Source organism: Bubalus bubalis, chromosome 15 (assembly GCF_019923935.1).
Source record: "Bubalus bubalis isolate 160015118507 breed Murrah chromosome 15, NDDB_SH_1, whole genome shotgun sequence".
NCBI classification, from domain to species: Eukaryota; Metazoa; Chordata; class Mammalia; order Artiodactyla; family Bovidae; genus Bubalus; species Bubalus bubalis.
This window is the reverse complement of record NC_059171.1, coordinates 69,500,667-69,521,812: the sequence shown is the minus strand read 5'-3', so window position 1 is coordinate 69,521,812 and position 21,146 is coordinate 69,500,667. Positions and strand designations below refer to the sequence as shown.

Genomic DNA, 21,146 nt, shown 5'->3' with positions numbered 1-21,146 from the left:
CAGGGAAAGGTCAGCAAGGACCCAACTGTTAATCAAATCCCATGAACAAAGAGGGCAAAATGCCATGGAACTGAACCACCCAATAGTGACAAAAGAGAGAGTTCTCTACAGAACAGTGGGATCCACCCTTAAAAACTACAAATAGAGAAGATCTAGGGAGCATGTGTTCTCCAAGAAAGTAGCTTTGAAGGAGACTCAAGATCTCACGAGGGACCGTGTCTGCAAAGAGCTTCAAATCTCATTAAAGCAATGGGGCTATGAGAAATAGTCAACGAAAGGACAGAGTCCACAAGCTGCAGGCTCCAGGACCTTGGGGAGCTCCATGCCGGACTGGAGCTGTTTTCATGGATGGATCACGTGCAGCCTGAGAGGTGAGAGAGTTGGGAAGAAGCAAAAAAGATATTCAAGGTAGGGGGAGGAGTGACGCTCCAATTAAGGAGGAAGACGGGATTGGCATTTATTGATCGCCTTTCTAATTCTCCCATTTAATCCCCGCTAATGTTCACATCCCTAGAGACAGGTCTCAAATCCCCAAATTACAGAAACATCAGCATGGTATCACCGATTCAATGGACATGAACTTGGGCAAACTCCGGGAGGTGGTGAGGGACAGGGAAGCCTTTGCGCTGCAGCCCACGGGGTGGCAAAGAGTAGGACACGACTTGGCGACTGAACAACAAACAGGTAGGCGTCTCGCCTGATGTTACGCAGCTGTCGAGAAGTGGAACTGAACTCAAAACCACTGCACTACAAGCCTCCTCCAGATCCATCGTCACAGCAAAACCTGGCCTCGCTTTAGGACTTGGGTCCTGGACTCTCAGGGCTGGGGACTCCCTTCCTCAAGACACAGCTTTCAACCCAGCAGCCCTGCTGCACCTGCCCTCCCCCACATCCTACCGTACACATCCCTCAGTCATCACCTTTGTTCCAATTCCTCTTAATACTTGGATTAGCTGGGCTTCCGGAGAGGTCACGCTTGTGACTCCGGAATGCACTTCTGACTTTCACAGAAAAGGTCTTTCCTTCAAGTCACAGGGGCACATGTCACTAAGTAAACCCGGGCAGCGAGCTGCCTGCCCAGAGGGCACTGGGAAAGTCCAAAGTGGAGGCGGTGGGGCAGGAGGAAGAGATGACAGAACAAGAATCCAGACAGGGAGGGAGGCGTGGGAAGTGATCCCCTGCATCACCAGTGCTCTGCGGAGGAGGGGAGAGGTTTACAGCATCCACAAGTGATCCGGACAGGCAGAGCAGCTTAAAGCCTTCCTCCCCTTCCCCTGAACACTGCAGGCAAACCCCACTTACACCCCAGCATCCGGGGTCAGGAGACAGAGTGCATGGGGAACATGAACGTGATTGAGGAGAAGAAAGGAAGGAAGGCAGAAAAGGAGGGAAAATAAGCAGCAGAAATTCAAAGGTGTTAAAAACACATCAGAATCACAGTCCAGATAAAAACCCTGACTTGGGGAACTTCAGTCTCCAGAGCTCCGTGCAAACTGAATGGTATCACAGCATTCATGGCAAGCCAAGTACAACATCACACACACACTACACACACAATCACACACATATCCCACACATCACACACACATCCCACACATCACACACACACCCCACACATCACACACAACACACACATCACACACACAATACACACATCACACATATACAACACACACATCTCACACACAACACACATCACACACACAACACACATCACACATATACAACACACACATCACACACCACACATCACACATACCACACACACATATCACACACAACACGCGCATCACACACACAACACACATCACACACACGATACACACACAACACACACAATACACACACAACACGTACACATCACACACAACACACACATCACACACCACACATCACACACACAACACACATCACACACACAATACACACACAACACACACATCACACACAGAACAGATATACATCACACACAACACACACAACAAACACATCACACACACACCACACATCACACATACCACACACACATCACACACAACACACACATCACACACACAATACACACATCACATATATACAACACACACATCACACACACACAATATACACATCACATATACAACATACACACATCACACACAACATACACATCACACACAATACATACATCACACATATACAACACACACATCACACACAACACACATCACACACAACATACACATCACACACACAATACACACATCACACATATACAACACACACATCACACACAACACACGCATCACACACACAACACACATCACACACACATCACACACACACCACACATCACACATACCACACACACATCACACACACAACACACATCACACACACAACACACATCACACACACAATACACGCACATCACACACAGAATACACACACAACACACACACAACACACACATCACACACAGAACAGATATACATCACACACAACACACACATCATACACACACAACACACATCACACAGAGACTACACACACAACACACACAACACACACACATCACACACAGAACAGATATACATCACACACAACACACACATCAGACAGCATCACACAACATACAACATACATATCACACACACAACACACAATACATACACATCATACACAGCACAACACACACACACACACACACTGCTGTTGGGGATGGTGTATGTGAATCCCTCCACATTTACCAAATGACTTCACTGTGTAAATTTCAGTACTAGGCTCACAAAAGATTTCTCTGGACCAGTGGGTCTGACACCTGAGTGGGCCTAAGAATCACCTAGGGTCTTATCACCACAATACAGACCTCCAAGGTCCACCACAGGCTGGAGTGGGGTCTACTCTACAGGTACCTCGGGGGCAGACATGCAAGGTGATGGTGAGGTAGGGTCATGGTGATGCAGAGTCATGCAATGATGCAGGGCTGCAGTGATGAAGGATGAGATGCAGAGTGATGCAGGGTGAGGCAGTGTTGCAGAGTGATGCAGAGATGCAGGGTGATGCCGGGTGATGCAGAGATGCAGGGTTACTGCATCTCAGTGATGCAGGGTGATGCAGTGATGTGGGGCCAGGGTGATGCCAGGACGTCACAGGACTCACTGGAAAAGCCCTGTTCCTAGGGGCTGACTGCTCTCTCTTCAGTGTGAGGCCTTTGAGATAAAGTGATGAGAATATGAGTGGTTGCTGCTGGGAAGGGAGTGAGGGGGCTGCCCTTACCAAGCGCCCTTCTGGGCCAGCCCCAAGCTGAGCTCCTAATGCTCAGGGTCTCTCTTCCTGCCCACCCACCCCTCGGAAGCGGCACGGCGGCACAAGCCTTGAGGAGGGCAAGGACCTTCCTTTGGAGGATGAACAGGGTCACGTGACATATCTCATCACTTCTCGGTCTCAAATCTGCAGGATTACAGTTCACTGCTTCACAGTCAGGCTGAAGAGAATGCCCATGGCTAATATTTATGGACTGTCTTCTAGGTCAGAGGCAGCACACACCTCAGATTGGTATATTGACAAAACCACAAAATCCGTAACACAGGTAATAATAAGCTGAACTGGGATTGACGTCCCAGGATCCAAGCTCTTAAATTTGCAGCTTCAGCTACAGCCACCCTGTGTCTGGGCACACTGGACATGTCACTCACTGACTCTCTCTGGGGCCTCTGCTCCTGCCATCCCTCCAACTGCTCAGTCTTCTCAGTGAACTTCTATTCATCCTGCAAAGCCTTTTCTGTTGCTGTGCAGCCTTTTCCAATCTTCTCATCATCCCCCTGTGACTCACAGCTAAATTCGCTGCTGCCCCCTCCCCAGTGCTCTCACAGCATAAACGCAGACACCTTTTTTGATTCAAATCCCAGGCCTGTCATCTGTGGCCCGCTCACTCTTGGCACAGTGACCCAACATGGAGATCTGGGATGCTCTAAAAGCACACAGGCCTTATTCTCACCAAGGCCCGAGTCCCGCCTGGAGCATCTGTCACTTGCACCTGGGCTTTCTCCACGACAAAGCTGTGAGTGAGCAGCTTGAGGAGAGCAACTATGTTATCCCTAAATTCCTCGTTTTCCAGAACCCATCCCCACTGCGGCCTGGCAGCTAGTAGGTGCTCAGTTAACATCCGCCCTGGATACTCACCCACTGGACATTTACTGCAAACCTACTGTGTTAGGCACTGTGCTCGGCCAGAATGATGGAAACCGCTTCTAGTGGAGAGAAGGCTGAAAGACTCCAAAGGAAAAGTGAACGACGCTGAATCACCGATTCACAGAAGGAGTGGAGCAGAGAGACGCACAGAGATTCTGGGAGGGAAATCCCCCTTGGAGACCCAGGCTCTGGAATCACACCAGCCCTCCCATATCGTGCCTCCTTGCTCACTATGTACACCAGGCAGCGCCTTTAGCAATTTGAAGCTTCCCCTTCAGAAATTAACACCTGCCCTTACTTAATAAAGCCCTGGTGGCTCAGCTGGTAAAGAATCTACCTGCAAGCAAAAGACCCAGGTTCGATCCCTGGATCAGAAAATCCCCTGAAGAGGATAAAGGCAACCCACTCCAGTATTACTGCCTGAAGAATTCCATAGACAGAGGAGCCTGGTGGGCTACAGTCCATGGGGTCCCAAAGAGTTGGACACGACTGAGTGACTAACACTTTCTTTCTTCACTTACTTAATAAGGCTGCTGGGAGGATAAAATGTGATGATCCAAGAAAAGCCCATGGCAGGCCCCTCACTCACAGAAAGCACCCAATAAATATTAGCTATTACTACCACCCCCAGCATCTCAGTAAGTGAAAGTTAACCAAAATGATTTCTTAGCAGCCAAGAACACCTGAATGATGGACATGTTGCTCACACTTTCAGAAATTCAAAGGGACTTCCCTTCCATTCATTTTCCAAATTAGCTAAGGATGAGAAAGTGTTGTCCTTCAGGTAATTCAAGGTGTGCCAAGCACACACAGGTCATGGGACCCTTCAAGAGGAGTGTGCATTTGATCTGAATCTACCTAGACCCCCTCTTAAACCTCAGGAGGACATGCCTGGAGGCAGGCCCAGGTCTTGTGACAGCATAGCTAATTCAGGCCAGATGCTTTGCCTAACTGGAGTGGGAAAGCCAGAGATGGCCAACCCAGCAAGCAAGCAGGCAGAGCTGGAGAGGACAGCAGATCAGGGAATGGATGCTCTCAGGTGTCTGGGTTCCTAAAAGATCAAAAGCAAGGGGCAGGGATGGGGACAAAGCACATGCATCGAACCCACAAAGGACAAAAGACAGACTTGGACAGAATTTCATCAAACATCTCCTGTAACGCTCATGAAGGCCCTAGAGGGTGGTAGGACTTTTCCCTCACATGAGACCTTTAAAAACTGAAATGGTCAAGGCAGGATTCCAAGCCAAGATTTTTTGATTCCTTACATAAACGTCCTCTGCCAAAGGACAGGGGTGACATTACATGGAAAGGTCACTTCCTCTTTGTTACATCTCTGTAGTCTGTGGAGGTCATTTTTCAACAAGCGTATATTGACACAGTTTTAAAAAATTATGTTTTGTTGGTTTTGTTTTGAGTCCGTATCTGGCATTAGAATCTAAGATATTCTTGGGGAACCAGAACAGTTCCCGGCTGTGTAGGTCCAGGGCATCAAAGAAGTGCATCCATTTCTTTGCATGACAGATGTCCCACCCACGCTGAGAGGCAGTCACACTCCTCACCTGATCTGAGGGACTCCACCTCAGGACAAAGAAAGCCTGGGGTCCCAGGCACCAGGAGTCTAGCACATTCTGCCCCACTCCCAGCAACAAGGCTGAAATCAGAGTCCGCAATCAGCTTGGCAGACATCACACAAACCTACAGTGTGAAGCAGCGGCAGCCAGGGCAGGGCTCATCTGAATCTGCAGGGCCAGGCCATCAGCCCCCTGACCTCACAAGCCAGGCCTGGGAGCTCCTCCGCAGCTCTGGGAAAAGGCCACAAAACCAAAATAACCTAAGACCACATTTCCTAATCCAGAAGACAGGATTGTTGCAGGGAATGGCAGGAGGTAACATTTTAGTACTTCCGTAAAACTCTTCCACCCCAAGAAGGTGTGATGAGACATGGGGTGGGAGTATTTCCCTCTGCTCCTTAACGTTTATTTGATTATGAACATTTTCATATCCACTGCTCCCCCCCCACCCCCAGTTTAGCCCGAGGTCGCCGCCACCTGGAAGCAACTCCCGGGATCCAGGCATCAGCAGGACAGCTGCCTTTGATGACTCGGGTCACGGTGCATCTGCTGTGCGCTGTCCGTTCCCAACCCCCCACTTCCCTTGGGTGGGCCTGAAGGAGCCCCCGCATCTAGCAATGACCATTCCTCTTCACTGCTTACTTCTGCTCTGCTTTTTGGTTTTCTTTTTTTCCTTGTGAAGGACGTAGACAGGACATGGCTACTCAGGTGATGTGGAAGACAGTCTAAGAGGAGAGAAACTGTCACCCTGGGGGCTTCCTGACTTCCCTTGTCCCTGGACAGAGGAGGAAGAGGGGGAAGTGGAGGAACAGGAGGAGAAAGTCAGGAAGCAGATGTGATTCTGGTGGTTTCAGGCTTACCAGGGAAAAACGGGCATACACAGCGACACTGCTCATTTCTTTGCCAACAATGGTAATAAATGCTAATGCTCTCAGGGTAATAACCATGCCCTCAGGCTCTACAAGCATCATCACAAATAATCATCACCATGACCCAGGACACTTTCATACATTTTACTAGTAAGGTCACCAAGATCTGAGGATGCTAAGCCACTTTTTCAAGATTCCCACAGCTACTAAGTGGGAGGATGACGTTCCTTTAGCTATCCAAAAAGAGGATACTTGTCTGGAAGGTTCAAGAGCCCCCAGAGCCATAGCCAGGGCGTGAAGAATGAAATCACCAGCTTCACCAAATTCTCAGTCTTTCTTTCATTCAGCAAACATTAACTGAGTGCCTAAACCTAAGAGGGCTTCTCAAGTGGCCCAGTGGTAACGAACCCACCTGCCAAGTAGGACACACATGCAATCCTGGGTTCGGGAAGATGCCCTGTAGGAGGAAATGGCAACCCACTCCGGTACTCCTGCCTGGGAAATCCCATGGACAGAGGAGCCTGGCAGGCTACAGCCCATGGGATTACAAAGAGTCAGACACGACTGAGCGACTGAGCACGCCGCACGCTTATCTAAGAGAGGAAGAGCTGTTAGTCCTCCCAGCCACCTTGTCCTTTGCAAAAGGAGGTTGGTTCTGTGTTGGTGATATCGTAGGAATCCTCCCTTGCCTCTTCGTTGCTTCCAGAAGCTCCATGTAACGTTGGGTCTCCCAGGGCCTGTAGCCGCCCCTCTCCCATCTCTGCCTCAGCTGTCACAAGACCTTTCCCCGTGTCTCTCCAGAGCGTTCTGTTCCGTGTCACTCCATCTCAGTCCTCTCCCCTCCTCCAAGGACACCAATCATTGGATTTAGGGCCCATCTAATTCTGTAAGGTCTCATCTGAGCTAATGACCTCTGCAAAGACCCTACACCACAACAACACCATTCTGAGGTTCTGACAGATATAACCTGGGGAGAACGTTACTCAACCCCAGTACAGCTGTCTACACTGACCTTTCATTAGAAACTAAAATCTGACAAACATTCTCAAAGTTTCAGGTAATGGAGTTACAAGGTAAGGTAAGATAAAACCAGGCCCTCAAGCTCTCAGGAAACCAAGAGGCAGAAGATCCTCTAATGGAAAACAGCGGCCATTGCCTCACACCGGCTTTGTTCCTCGGACTTTCCATGTTAGTCAAACACTACAAAGCATAATACTCAGTAATGAGACTTAAATAATTAATACTTGATAGCCTTAGCAACATCCTGTTATTTAATAATAAAGAATAATAATGTCAGCTTCATGATTTACTAATGACTGCTTAAATAATTAATTGCAAGATGTAATATGCAACCTGCAAGTTTGTTAACTCAATCACTGCACCTCCTGGCCCCTAGACCTCTGGTCACTCTCATCGCGGCCGCCAACACTGCCCAAAGCTGCCAACCTCTGTCCACCAGAAGGTGAAGGTGAAGGTGAAGTTGCTCAGTCGTGTCCGACTCTCTGCGACCCCGTGGACTGTAGCCTACCAGGCTTCTCCGTCCATGGGATTCTCCAGGCAAGAATACTGGAGTGGTATTCCATTGGTTTACCATTTCCTTCTCCAGGGGATCTTCCCGACGCAGGGATCGAACCCGGGTCTCCTGCATTGGAGGCAGACACTTTAACCTCTGAACCACCAGGGAAGCCTGTCCACCAGAAGCAACTCCCTAATAGTGGAGTATGCGCTGAGGACACGGCATCAAGGAGTGCCTGTGGACGTGTTTCTGGGAATTTTAAGCTATTCTTAAAGTCTAGTAAACTTTTCAAAAGTAAAGAGACAGCACTAAAACAAAAATGAAGAAGAAAGACCAGGATACATGAGTATATATGCAAGAACTATTTTTTTAAGTGACAAATACAAATTATAGGAAATGAATCCTCCCCAGTGGCTCAACTGTTCAAGAACCCACTTGCCAATGCAGGAGACACAAAAGATGAGGGTTTGATCCCCAGGTGGGGAAGATCCCCTGGAGAAGCAAAAGGCAACCCATTCCAGTATTTTTGCCCGGGAAATCCGATGGACAGGGGAGCCTGGTGGGCGGCAGTCCATGGGGTTACAAAGAGTCAGACATGCAATATGGTTAAATAAACCAGGGTACAGCTACACTATGCCCCTAATTCTGGAAGTACTCAGAGCATTTATTTCTGGCTGGCAGAACTAACATTTTTAGTTTTCTGCATTTCAGAGAGAAGGCCACAGACCCTGGGGCAGCACTCCTGGTCTTCTCCCAGCAGCGGCCATACACCCTCAGCTGCATCATGTAACCTCCGTTTCTTGCCCAACACCACCTCCTAGGGCTGCCGTGGGGTTAAATTAAATGAGTTCATATTGATATTTGCCAAGGGCTTAGAAAGGTTGGCTAGTTCATAAGAAGTTCTACACAATTCCTTGTCAAACAAAACAAAGAATTATTTTATAATAAGGAAAGCACATTATCATTTTAAAAGTCAAGGAAAAAACCACTGGTTGGTGAAGACAGCATCACAGAAGCCCAAATATAATGCTGCCTGGGCTCTGTTGTTGCTCTTTGCTTATATTTTCTTTTAATGAGGGTTTCCGGGGGACTTCCCACCTCGGTGAAGGCACAGTTCAGATCCACCGCAAAGCAGCACTAGGTCATTTTATCAGAGGGCGGAGGGTGAGTGACCTGGGACATCAACATCAAAGGGGATGCCCCCTGAGGGGTGACAGCTGGGACCATCTCAGGACCTCCCGGGCCCTGCCTGTCTGCACTCTCCCCGTGTGCCCCAGTCCTCCTCCCACCCCGACACATCTGCATAAACAAATGAGACTGCACAGTCTCAAGGACGGATCTCCAGGCTCATCTCTCACCTGGAGCCAAGGCCATCCCCATCCTGATGGCCTGGCCTATGTCAGAGAAGGAGGTGCCCCAGCTGGAGAGGCAAAGATGCCAAAGCTGGCTCAGCAGAGCCCTCCTCAAGGAGCATCCTCCAGGACAGCTCTTTGTCATTCCAGCCAGGTGTCTGCCCGTCATCCGCCAACCCCAGGATGCAGGATGCAGCAGAGGAAGGTAGCGCCAAGATCAGAGATAATACCCCCCATGAAATTCCTCACCTCCCACCCCTCTAACTAGGGGAGGAGAGGATGGGAGCCTTCAGGGCAGAGGAGCTGATGGATCGGTTTTGCATATAAAAGAGCTGCCAGCCTGCAGTCTTGGCCCCTCCTTCTCCCTCTCCGCAAGGTAGCTTCTCCTGCTTCATCTTGCCTGACATCTTGACTTTGAGTTCAGTTCAGTTCAGTCTCTCAGTCGTGTCCAACTCTTTGTGACCCCATGGACCGCAGCACACCAGGCCTCCCTGTCCGTCACCAACTCTAGGAGTTTACTCAAACTCATGTCCATTGAGTCGGTGAGGCCATCCAACTGTCTCATCCTCTGTCACCCCCTTCTCCTCCCACCTTCAATCTTGCCCAGCATCAGGGTCTTTTCCAATGAGTCAGTTCTTTGCATCAGGTGGCCAAAGTATTGGAGCTTCAGCTACAGCATCAGTCCTTCCAATGAATATTCATGACTGATTTCCTTAAGGAGGGACTGGTTGGATCTCCTTGCAGTCCAAGGGACTCTCAATTTGACTTTGGCGGGGGCCAAACTCAAGCCTGGTAGCATCCCCAGCCTTACCTCCTGTTCCGGGTGGCTGAGCCCCAGGAAGCTGCAGGCAGCTCTGGAGCAGGACGAGGGCACCTTAGAGCAGCTGAGCCGGCCCTGGATGAAAGCCACTCACTCAGGAGAGCCTCGCAGTCCAGGTGAGCAGCCCACACTCTGCCCTGATACCTGCCAGCTTCAGGTGATGATGGCAGGGCGCTGTCCTGGTTTGGCTTTAAGGAGGCATTTAAATGTCATCCTATGTTGTTGTTCAGTGGCTAAATGGTGTTTGACTCTGCAGCCCTGTTGGCTATAGCCCTCCAGGCTCCTTGTCCATGGGATTTTCCAGGTAAGGATACTGGAGTGGGTTGCTATTCCCTACTTCAGGGCATCCTTCCTACCCAGGGATCGAACCTGTGTCTTCTGCATCAGCAGACAGATTCTTTACTGTCAGACCCACCAGGGAAGTCCATGTCATCCTATACATGGAACCCAACATGACACACACACATACACACACACACACACATACATACACACACACACACACAGTATTAGTGCAAAAGCCCTCGCAGATACAGCATGCCTTCTTCTAAAATGACCACACTGAGACAAGGACCCAGGCCTGCATTCCAAGACTGGGACAGCAAGGTCGAGGTCACCTCCATCCAGCCCCCACTGCTGCCTGACAACCCATTCCTGCAGTAAAGTGGACAGGGGATGGGGGTAGGGGGCGGGTGCTGGCCTCCCACCCAGCACAGCAGCTCAGGAGGACCTGTCAGTAAAGACTGAGAAAGTGCTGGGCCCTGAGGCTAGAAGCAGCCAGTGTGCAGGACAGACAGGCCATCGCTTGAGGCTCGTGTGCACCTGCCAACCACTCCCAAGATGTTTGAAGAAATACCTCCAACAGACCGACAACTGAAACAGTAGGGCAAGACGGGAAGGGTGCCTCCCAGCACCTGACGCACCATTATACTGTTTTCCCCAGGCTGCCGGAGCTGAAGGCTGGGCTATCCGAGAGGTGATGGGCATGCGACATTTACACAAGGCCTTTATCACAGGATCTCAGCATACCTGCTTACCCGAGCCGCCCCCACCAGGTCACCAGGCAGGCCTCTGTGGACCCAGTCACCGAGGATCACACCCAAATACAGGGCTGTGGGCCAGTTGCTGTTTAGTTGCTCAGTCGTGTCCAACTCTGCGACCCCATGGACTGCAGCACGCCAAGCTTCTCAGTCCTTCACTGTTTCCCGGAGTCTGCTCAAACTCATGTCCATTGAGTTGGTGATGCCATCCAAGCATCTCATCTTCTGTGGCCAGTGCCAATCCCCAAAGGACATTCCCCTTTGCCGGTCCCCAGCCCCCAGCCTTCACGGTGCTGGAAATGAAGTGTGGCCCTCAAATACTTCGTCCATCGCATTAGACTCCAGGGCTGTTGGAACAAAAAACCACCAGCTCTGGACCTTAAATGCACACAAATTAACTGAAAACAGTTCCGGGGATGAAAAGTCCAAAAGGGGTCTCACGAGGTTGTCTAAAGGGTCGTCAGCGGGGCAACATTCCTTTCTGGAGGCTCCAAGGGGGGTTCCCCGCCTGACAGCTCGTCCAGCATCTTCAAAGCAGTGATGTAACTTCTCACATCGCATCACTCTGACCTCCTCTTCTGCCTCCCTCTTCCATTTCTAAGGACCCTTGTGATGATACGGGACCCACGGGAAAATCCCAGATAATCTCCCTTTGTTAAGGTCATCCTTCTTTCCACCTGCAATCTTAATACCCTGTTGGCCACATGGAATATTCATGGGTTCCAGGGACTAGGGTATGAACATAATGGGGGAGAGGTCATTACTGGAATCTCCTGCCAACTACATCCGTATCTGTGCCAGGCCTCGAGCTGCTGGGTGTCTGCAAGGCCTCCAGAAGAGCTGCTCAGAAAGAAGCCCCCCAGTTTGCTGCCTACCACCCTCTCCATGAAAAAGCCTGGCCAGCCCTGATCCCAGCATCTCCCAGATGGCTTCAACCACCTCCTCATCCCGAGGGTCTCCCTCCAACAAGTGGTGCAGGGACCCTCCTCTGCCCACTTCACGACGAGGAAAGAGTAACAAGACACCCACCCAGGGTCACTCGGCTTCAAGTAGCAGGCCTGGGATTGGAACACGGGGTTCCAGCCTGCCCGCTCTCTGCCACCCCACACCAACCCCAAGGACTCAGACTGGTGCCAGCCTTGTGAGTTCAGCCTCCTGGCGGGGTCCCTCCCAGCACCAGGGCAGCCTCGTCCGGTGCTCTGATGGCCCGGGGACCTGCAATGTGAGTTCTCACTGACTCCGCTGACAACTCCCCAAGGTGAGCAATTTTCTGCCAAAGTCAACGTGTGTCCGTCATGGAGGTGGGTGGGCAGAGCAAGTGTAAAGACAGCATCCTCCGGGTGCTTGCAAACTGCCAGGAAGGGGCACCCAGTCACTGCATCTGCCTACAAGCCTGGTTAGTTCCATTCTCCCGAGGGGAGGCTGGGGCTGCCCAGGGTGGGTACCACGCCCACAGGGGGTTGGCAGCACCAGGATTCCATTTGGGCAGGTGCTCTCTGCACTCCATCAGGCCTCCTCCAGCTCTGACCACCGGAGAACCCAGCATTCCAGCCCGCAAGGAAGTTACCAGACCACCCCGAAGATTTCTTCTCCCTCCTTCTGCCCCTCCCCCAGTGCCAATCTGCACCCCACCCCAGGCTCCTCCCGCCAGCAGGACAGGTTCTAGAGTGGTGGAACGGGAGTTCTCAGCTGGTTTCAAGCCTCGGCTTGTGACAGAGAAGCTTCTTTCTCCTTCCACGGCAGGCCCGCAGGAGCCTCGCCAGGTGCAGGGCTTGAGTGCAGTCAAGCAGAGGGCACGGCTAGCTGTCACTGGGCACTCTCCAGGAGGCCAGTCCCAACCTTTCCCCTGGATCTTGCTCTGGCCTCACTGAGCCAAAGTAACCTGGAGTGACCGATACCAGTGGGGCACAGGGACAAAGCCCTGCCACGCCAGCAGACCTTTGCTCCGCTCACCCAGACACCAAAGGCAAGCTCTGGCTGGCCACCGAGGCAAAGGGTTCCGGGGGACCCAGCTCAAAGGTGGGCTCACATGCTGGGTCAAGTTCTGGGTCAGCGGCATCCACGCAAGGCACTTTACTACTCTGGGCATCCACTCCAAGCCCCACAGGAGGGGCTGAGGGAACACATACGAGGCAGTAAGAGACAAGGTCCGTGCCTGGAGTCTATAGAAGCAGACGTTCAGCAAATGCTCCTAAAAACCAATGTAGTGAAGGAGTTGCCAGCCCAACTTCCCCACCCACAGCAGTTAATCTGGGGGTTCCAGGTGGAGGTCTCTAAAGAGCTGACATTTACAATGACACCTGAAAGTTGGCAGGATTTTTTATTTTGCTTATGAGGAAAGGAAGGAAGAAAAAAGGGAGAAGCTCCCGGCAAATACCACTTAGGGGGGAATATTTAAAATTGACAAGAGCCCAGGTTAAGGAGACTGGCGCCCCTGCATTCATTTGTAAAGCATGATTTCACTCCCACAATCAGATGCAGATTCCATACCCCACAGAAACGGAGGAGGTGTCATTTCCTGGAACCTTATGCCTAACAAAGAGTCCAGTGGGACTCCCCTAGGTCCCCCATCTGTAAAATCCACAAATTGGTCCAGACAGACCCTACCTATTCATGGGTGGGGGGGCGAGGAAAATCTGCTAAACATGCCAAAGGAAATGACGGGTTGAGAACACACACGTAGGCAAGACACATGAAAAGCTGGTCAATTACAGCAGTCGTCAAAGAAAAGCAACAGGAACACGGCTTTGTTTTGGGTGTTTGTGGATCACAGAGCTCCGTGCCCGCTAAGGAGTTTGCTGCCTGAATTAAGACGCTCACACATCAGGAGTTGCCCCAGTAACCGCTAGCACCAAGTGCGGAGGGCTGACTGGTGAACTATATACCTGGAGAGTTAGGACAGATTCTATCCAGATGCTGTAAAACTCCTCAGACCTTTTGGGGGGCTCTGCCAGGAAAACCGCCAGAGATATGGGGAAAGATCTATGCGTTATAGCAGGCCAAGCAGAAGAAGATCTGAACGCCCAGATGTGCTAACCTGGCTGAGCTGACCAGGACGGCAATCCTGGCAGCACGAGCTCTGTGCCACGGGCACCTGGACAGACCTTCCTCACCTCTCTCTCACATCTGCCCCACAGGGAGAGGGCTGTAATTCTCCTCGTTTTCACAGCAGAAGAAAAAGTGTGTGATGAAACATGGGAAAGGTGCTTAAAACAAGCTTTTAAAACTGAATGACACTGGCTAATGGTCAGAATGTAATGCTAAGTGAGCAGGGTGGAGATACAAACCTATCGTAAGCAGGACAAGAGGGCAGGAAGGGAAGTGTAGCTATTCCAGAGGGTCAGGATTATAAAACGTCTATATTGTCCATTTCTACAAATAAGCAAGCTTCAGTTCAGTTCAGTCGCTCAGTCATGTCCAACTCTTTGAGATCCCATGGACTGCAGCACACCAAGCTTCCCTGCCTGTTACCAACTCCCGGAGCTTGCTCAAACTCATGTCCATCGAGTCAGTGATGCCATCCAAACATCTTATCCTCTGTCGGCCCCTTCTCCTCCTGCCCTCAATCTTTCCCAGCATCAGTGCCTTTTCCAATGAGTCAGTTTGTCGCATCAGGTGGCCAAACTATTGGCCACTAAGCAAGTTTGGTGGGGGCAAAAAAAAAAGAAAAAAGATTTGCTTGCCTGTGCATCCCCCACCCCATCCCTGATTCTGTGAGTGGGGCTTAAGTGAGGGTAGGCTTGAAGGGGGAGATTCAGGGCTATTCCGCCAGGACATGGCCCACCTCAGCCCACTAGGGCATGTACTTCTCCCAGCAGCTGCTAACTCACCAGTCCAGCAACTAGACAAGGGCGTGTATGCGAAAGGAGCTCACTTCTGGAAAGGACCACAATGAGGTTCTTAGCAAAGGAAGAGACTAATGGCTACCAAGACCATACTGTGTATTGGGCAACAAAGATTGAACCAACATTTACAGGTGGGCCTCTGGACCGAGTCCATCCATGCCTTCAAGCAAGGTCGTGTCTGACTCTTGCAACCTCATGGACTGTAGCCCACCAGGCTCCTTTATCCATGGGATTTCCCAGGCAAGAATACTGGAGAGGGTTGCTATTTCCTTCTCCAGGGAAGCTTCCCAACCCAGGGATCAAACCTGGGTCTCCCACATTGCCAGCAGATTCTTTACCATCTGAGCCACCAAGGAGGGTTAGAAGGAAAAAAGGGATGGAAGGTCAGAAGGAAGCATAGAAGAAAAGAGAGAAGGAAGTGAAACCATCAGAAAGAGATGAAGACGTTGCCAAGACGCCAGCAGACAGAGGCAGCGAGGACACAGATCTCCAGGGGCATCCCAGAGTTCATGTCCTGCCTGTTGCCGCCACCAGCCGTCGACATGTTTCAATGGGAAGGGCGCTCTGCAAGAAGCTCGCCTGCTCTTGGGAAGGTCACATAGCAGGAGAAAGAGACACCATCATACAGCCAAGTGATGAACTCAGCAGGAGAGTAAGAACTCACGCACTAGTACAGGGAGGTTATCAACTCCTCTTCTTTCTAAGACCACACAGCAGGTGACCAACCCAGTGAGCCTTCCCGGGTACGCCCTTTCCCACTCCTAAGCCTTCAGAAATCTGTTCCCTAAACACCCCCAGCAGGGATGCCCAGCCCTCCCTGTGCCTCCCAAAGGTACCTTGTGGAGCAGCTGGTTCCCGGTCCGATACTGCACCCCAGCGCCTACAGCTGGGAACCCGCTGTGCCAGGAGGAGCCTGCATCCTGCAGCACAACCTCCACTGCCAAACCCTGAGCCTCCTCTCTCGATCCAGCAGCCCTGCCCAGATCCCCACACACCGATCCCCACAGCCCCCGGGGCCCCACTAGTTCCCGTTCACCGCTGGCAGCTGCCAGCCAGTCACGGGGCCCCACGTGAAAGGAGGTGCTCACGGGTTTTATGTCACTGATCGGCTGGCAGGGCGGCTTCAGTCCCAGGACTCACCACACCCAGATAATACAAGCTTAAGGACAGGGAGATGACACATCGAAGGAGGGGAGAGAAAGTCCCTCAGGGACCTGTGAGTCAGACGCGTTACTTGCAGGGATGAAGAAGTGATGGCTGAGGGCCTCCCACGTACCAGATGCTTCATCCTGGAGAGGCTCATCCTAACCACCTTGACCTAGGTGCTAGCATATCCATTGCGCAGATAAGGAAACTGAGGCTAAGCCAGGTTCAATAAATACCAGACCCAAAGGGACTTCCCTGGGGGTCCAGTGGCTAAGACTAAGCTCCCAATACAAGGGGCAATCAAGGTTCAATCTTTGGGCAGGGAACATGGTCATCCCACATGGAACTAAAGATCTGCAACCAAGCACTTCAACTAAGACCTCGCACGGCCAAATGAATAAATATTAAAAGAAAAAAAAAAAGTCCCAAGATCAACCTCAGATGACACTCCAGCCTGGATCTGACTTTGCACCAATGCCTCCAAGTTCAGCATCACGTGTCTAACTCCATCCGGAGAGAAAGCACAAAGATACCGAACAAGACCCAGTGAGGAATCAGAACCGTCCACAGGTGAGCTATGGACATTTCTGTCCCAGCCTCGGGGCTTCTTATGTACCACGGTCCGTGCTAGATCGGCCACTTAGTTACTTAGGAGAAGAACTAGTCCAGGGTAGTGGGAGGAAAGCAAGCTCAAGAGACAGAGATGCTCAGATTTTGGCTCTGATTCTGCCCGTCCGTGACCAACCTGTTCAACCTACAAGTCACCTCAGTAAATAACCTGTATTACCATGTGTGCACGGCTTGGCCATCCAGGAAATGTTGGTTCTTATTTCTCCTTCCACTTCCTAATAAGGTAAGAGCCCACACTTAGTTGTTCTGTATTTGCTAAGAAGGCAAGAATACAGTTAAGTAGTTGAACAGCCAAGCCATCACCTGTGAAACTGTGCAAAATAAGACACTCAACTGCCAACAAGCATGATAACACTGGGAGGAAATAAATACTCAGTTTTCCTCTCATTTAAAAGTGCCATTAAAAATGAGTCTTCAGGTGCAGCAAGGGGAGAAAGAGGTAGGAGTGGGTTGGGGAAAGGCGTGGCAGCCCAAGTTCACAGACATGCTCTACATCAGATTTCACTCAAATCCATACAACACTGGCCACCTCCTACGGGCCAGTCACAGTTCTAGAAGCTCATTATCACTACCATTTCCTTACAGAAGATGGCCCTGGGGTACTTCCCTGGTAGTCCTGTGGCTAACCAATGCAGGGGACTCCAGTTCAAACCCTGATCAAGGAACTAGATCCCACATGTCACAATAATAGATTTAACACGTCACAAGGAAGATAGAAGATCCATGTGCTGCAACTGAGACCCAGCCCAGCCAAAAAAAGAAATGTTTAAAAAAAAAAAAAAAAAAAAGACCGTCCTGACACTTTCAATCAAGACCAGAAGCCCCATGTCAACATCTGGCCTTTCTGCCAATACATCTGTCTTCCAACAGCATCCACTTCAACACGGCTCCCCATCTCACTCACACCTGCTGCAGGCGAGGACCTCAGCTTCACAGAGACCTGACAGCCACCTTGCCAGCCTGAGTCTCCTGGCGTTTTACCCTCTGAGGATAACATCTGAATTCAGATTCCCCAGGCCTGAACAGGCAGCTCCAGCAGGGGTGACCCTGGGAACACAGGACCCCACCCATCCACCCACCCCAAGTAAAGCCAGAAATCCCAGTTTTTATATGAAATAGATGGACTGTTGTAGTGAGAGATTTCAAACACAGATTCGACAACACCCTCTCCATGTAGCCGGTCAACCCTGAGCATCCTTGCTGGCTGAGACCACCAAGGACAGGAAGACAGGGAGGTCCTACCTGCATCTCAGGGGCTGACCTGAAGAGAGTTCCCTCACCTGGGAGCTTGTTACAAATGCAGATTCCAATCCCCTCACCCTCTTGCAGATGCCCCACTTCCCTTCCCGCCCCTCCCCGCCCCCAGGGTAAAAGGGCGGGGGATGCTTTAGACCCCCTCATCTAGCCCAGCTTCCTCTGTGCAAAAGATAACTGAGAACAGCAGAAAGAAAATGACCCTCCCAAAGCCTCCTGACAAACAGGGGGTACATCTACTACCTGAACCCCAGGGGGCTTCCCCAGCCTCAACACAGAATTCCCCTCAGAGTCAAGGAGCTACCCCCATCTCCTTGCACTGGGTCACGCCCCCTCCCCACCTCCCAGACAGACCCCTGGGGATTCTCACAGTCAAGGAGCTACCCCCATCTCCTTGCACTGAGCCACGACCCCTCCCCACCTCCCAGACACAGACCCCTGGGGGTCCTCACTGTCAAGGCCTCTGGCTTCTCTCTCCATCCCAGTGGATGGAGTCAATGCCCAGTTTGCTCCCAGGGCTCAGCCTGCAGGCTGAACCCACACTGACGACAGGACTCCAAACACCACTTTGGTTTCCCCTTAACAGCGGCTTCCCCTTAACACTGCTGACAGCTGCCTTCCGTGGGAAGGACTCCAGCAGCAAGTGGCAAAGGAGAGAAGAAGAAAAAGGGAAAGGAGAGGATGAAATGAGCACATCCAATGAACTTGACGGGGAGTCTAATTACAGAACCGAGGTCTGGGCTCAGACTCCAGACTAGCCACTTTCTAGCTCGTGGACCCCAAGCAAGTGTCTTCTACTAAAGCCTCCGTTCCTGCCACCAGGAAATGGGTATAAGGACAGAGCCTGACATCTTTGGACAGGACTTAGCTGCCCACAGTCCTCTTGGTTCTGATGTTACTGATGCAGTGCTCCCTCCCAGGGTGGGTTTTCAAGGTCATTTCAAGATACTCACAAAATACGCAAGACACAGGCAGTTTGTGAGCTCTTCCTGTGACTCTGCCGGGACAGACGCCCCGGCCCTCCCCATCTCCAGATCCTGCCTGGTTGGCTCCCGCCCTGACTTGCTAACTTGCCCACGCTTCTTTCCCGTAACTCAGCTGCCGGCTGGAGCCAAACTCATGGGCTCTGGATCTCAAAAGGGCATAATTGAGCCTACCAGGAGGACGTGGGCCGGGCCTGTAAGGTGATGGGGGTGGGGGGGGTTGGTGAGAGGGTGGGCAAGAGACCTCGGGAGGGTGGCCAGCAGCACAAAGGGTCATGTGCCCCCTCGGGCCCCAGAGACTCCCACAAAGGACTCTCACAAAGTCTGTGTAGGACAGGACTGCAGGGTGACTCAGAGGCCGCGCTGCAGGCCGTGACTCAGCACACCGGTGCAGAGCTGGGCCGGCCCAGCGCCCTAGAGCTGCCTCCAGAAGCAGGGGGTCCCCTGCCAGGCAGGCTGGGACAGTCAGCCCCAAGGAATGCCCCCTCGTTCACCAAACCCCCCCCCCCCGCCTGCCCGCCTGTGCCCACAGCCGGCGACTCATGCGGCTGGCATGCCAGGGGCCCCCACGTGACCCGATCGTCCTGTCGCTGCGCCAGGGTAAACAGGCCATGGAGTGAGGTCACGCCTGCACAGGGAGACTGGGATCAGAGGAGGGTGGGCGGCCCATGGGACTGGAAATGACCAGGATGCCGGCTCACTGGCTTCTGGGGCCCGGGAGTGAGGAGCCAGGGAGAGAAAGGACAGGCTTGCAGGACAGAGGAGGGAGGGCATGCAGCTGGTCCCAGGAGACAGTGGCCACCAGCGATGTGAGCTACTCTATACGTGGTTCAGAGGCATAACTAGCATCCTGCCCCTCACTCCTTCCCTCCCTGAATCCCTCTCTTTCGCCCCCTCCCTGTCCTGGTGTTCTCCCCCTCCTCCCCACCTCTCATCCCTTTTCAGATAGTCTGGTCACAAGCATTTCCCCTACTGAAAGCCTCTGCTACTCACGCTGTGGCATCATCCCCTGCAGCCTCTTTGTAAACCTGAGCCTCTACCAGCAGAAGCCCCCACTCTCCATTTCCCCCCCACTCAAAATCCTAGGTCAATCCCAAGTCACCTCTTCCAGGCAGCCTGCCAGAGATCCAGCCCTTCCCTTTCCTTTCCTGGCCTCCCACTGGGACGACTCACCTACCTGCTCTCACTCATGGCTCTGCATTTCCACGGCTGCTAGTTCTTTAGGCGATTCCATCTGCCCTCCTCTCCTGGAGCCCAGGTTCCCTGCAAGACCCACTCTCCTCCCACTGTGTGCTTCTAGGCTCTGACAACACAGGCTCTTGCCCACGGAGGATGCTCAATAACCATACGCCCCCAACACTTTCCAAATGGAAATCGGACAGCCACTAGACCACCAGGGAAGTCCTTCTGCTTCTTTTTAAATAATCTTAAATGTTTTAGAACAGTTCTCGATTTTATAGAAAAATCTGAAAATCTGAATATAATACAGAGAGTTCACACACGCCACAGAAAATTATATTATCATATATCTCCATCCCTGCTAACATCTTAATATTACTGTGAGTGTTAGTCGCTCAGTCGTGTCCGATCTTTTGCAACTCCATGGACTGCAGCCCGCCAGGATCCTCTGCCCATGGGATTCTCCAGGCAAGAATACTGGAGTGGGTTGCCATTCCCTTCTCCAGGGGATCTTGCGGATCCAGGGATCGGACCCAGGGATCTCTTTATGTCTCCTGCATTGGCAGGTAGGTTCTTTAACACCGATGCACCTGGGGACCCCACTCCTATCACATACTGTGAAGAATCCTGTGCATTGTTCATTTTGCACAAACATACAGAGGTACATCTCTGGGGAAAACATTCCCACAGGAGGTTGCTGGGTCAAAGGGCACCCGCACATGCAGTTTGGTTAGGAAGAGCCACAGTGCCCGCCCCGTGGTTCTGTGG

The 21,146-nt window shown here is 51.6% G+C and overlaps 1 long non-coding RNA gene across 1 annotated transcript in view; it reads right to left on the bottom strand.

Annotated features, from left to right (window-relative positions):
• Positions 1-19,319, bottom strand: part of LOC102402027 — a 183,905-nt gene extending 164,586 nt beyond the window's left edge. The window contains exon 1 of the long non-coding RNA XR_006545050.2: positions 19,170-19,319. This is a non-coding gene — a long non-coding RNA (uncharacterized LOC102402027). The remainder of the gene's footprint in view (positions 1-19,169) is intronic.
• Positions 19,320-21,146: the final 1,827 nt, after the last annotated feature.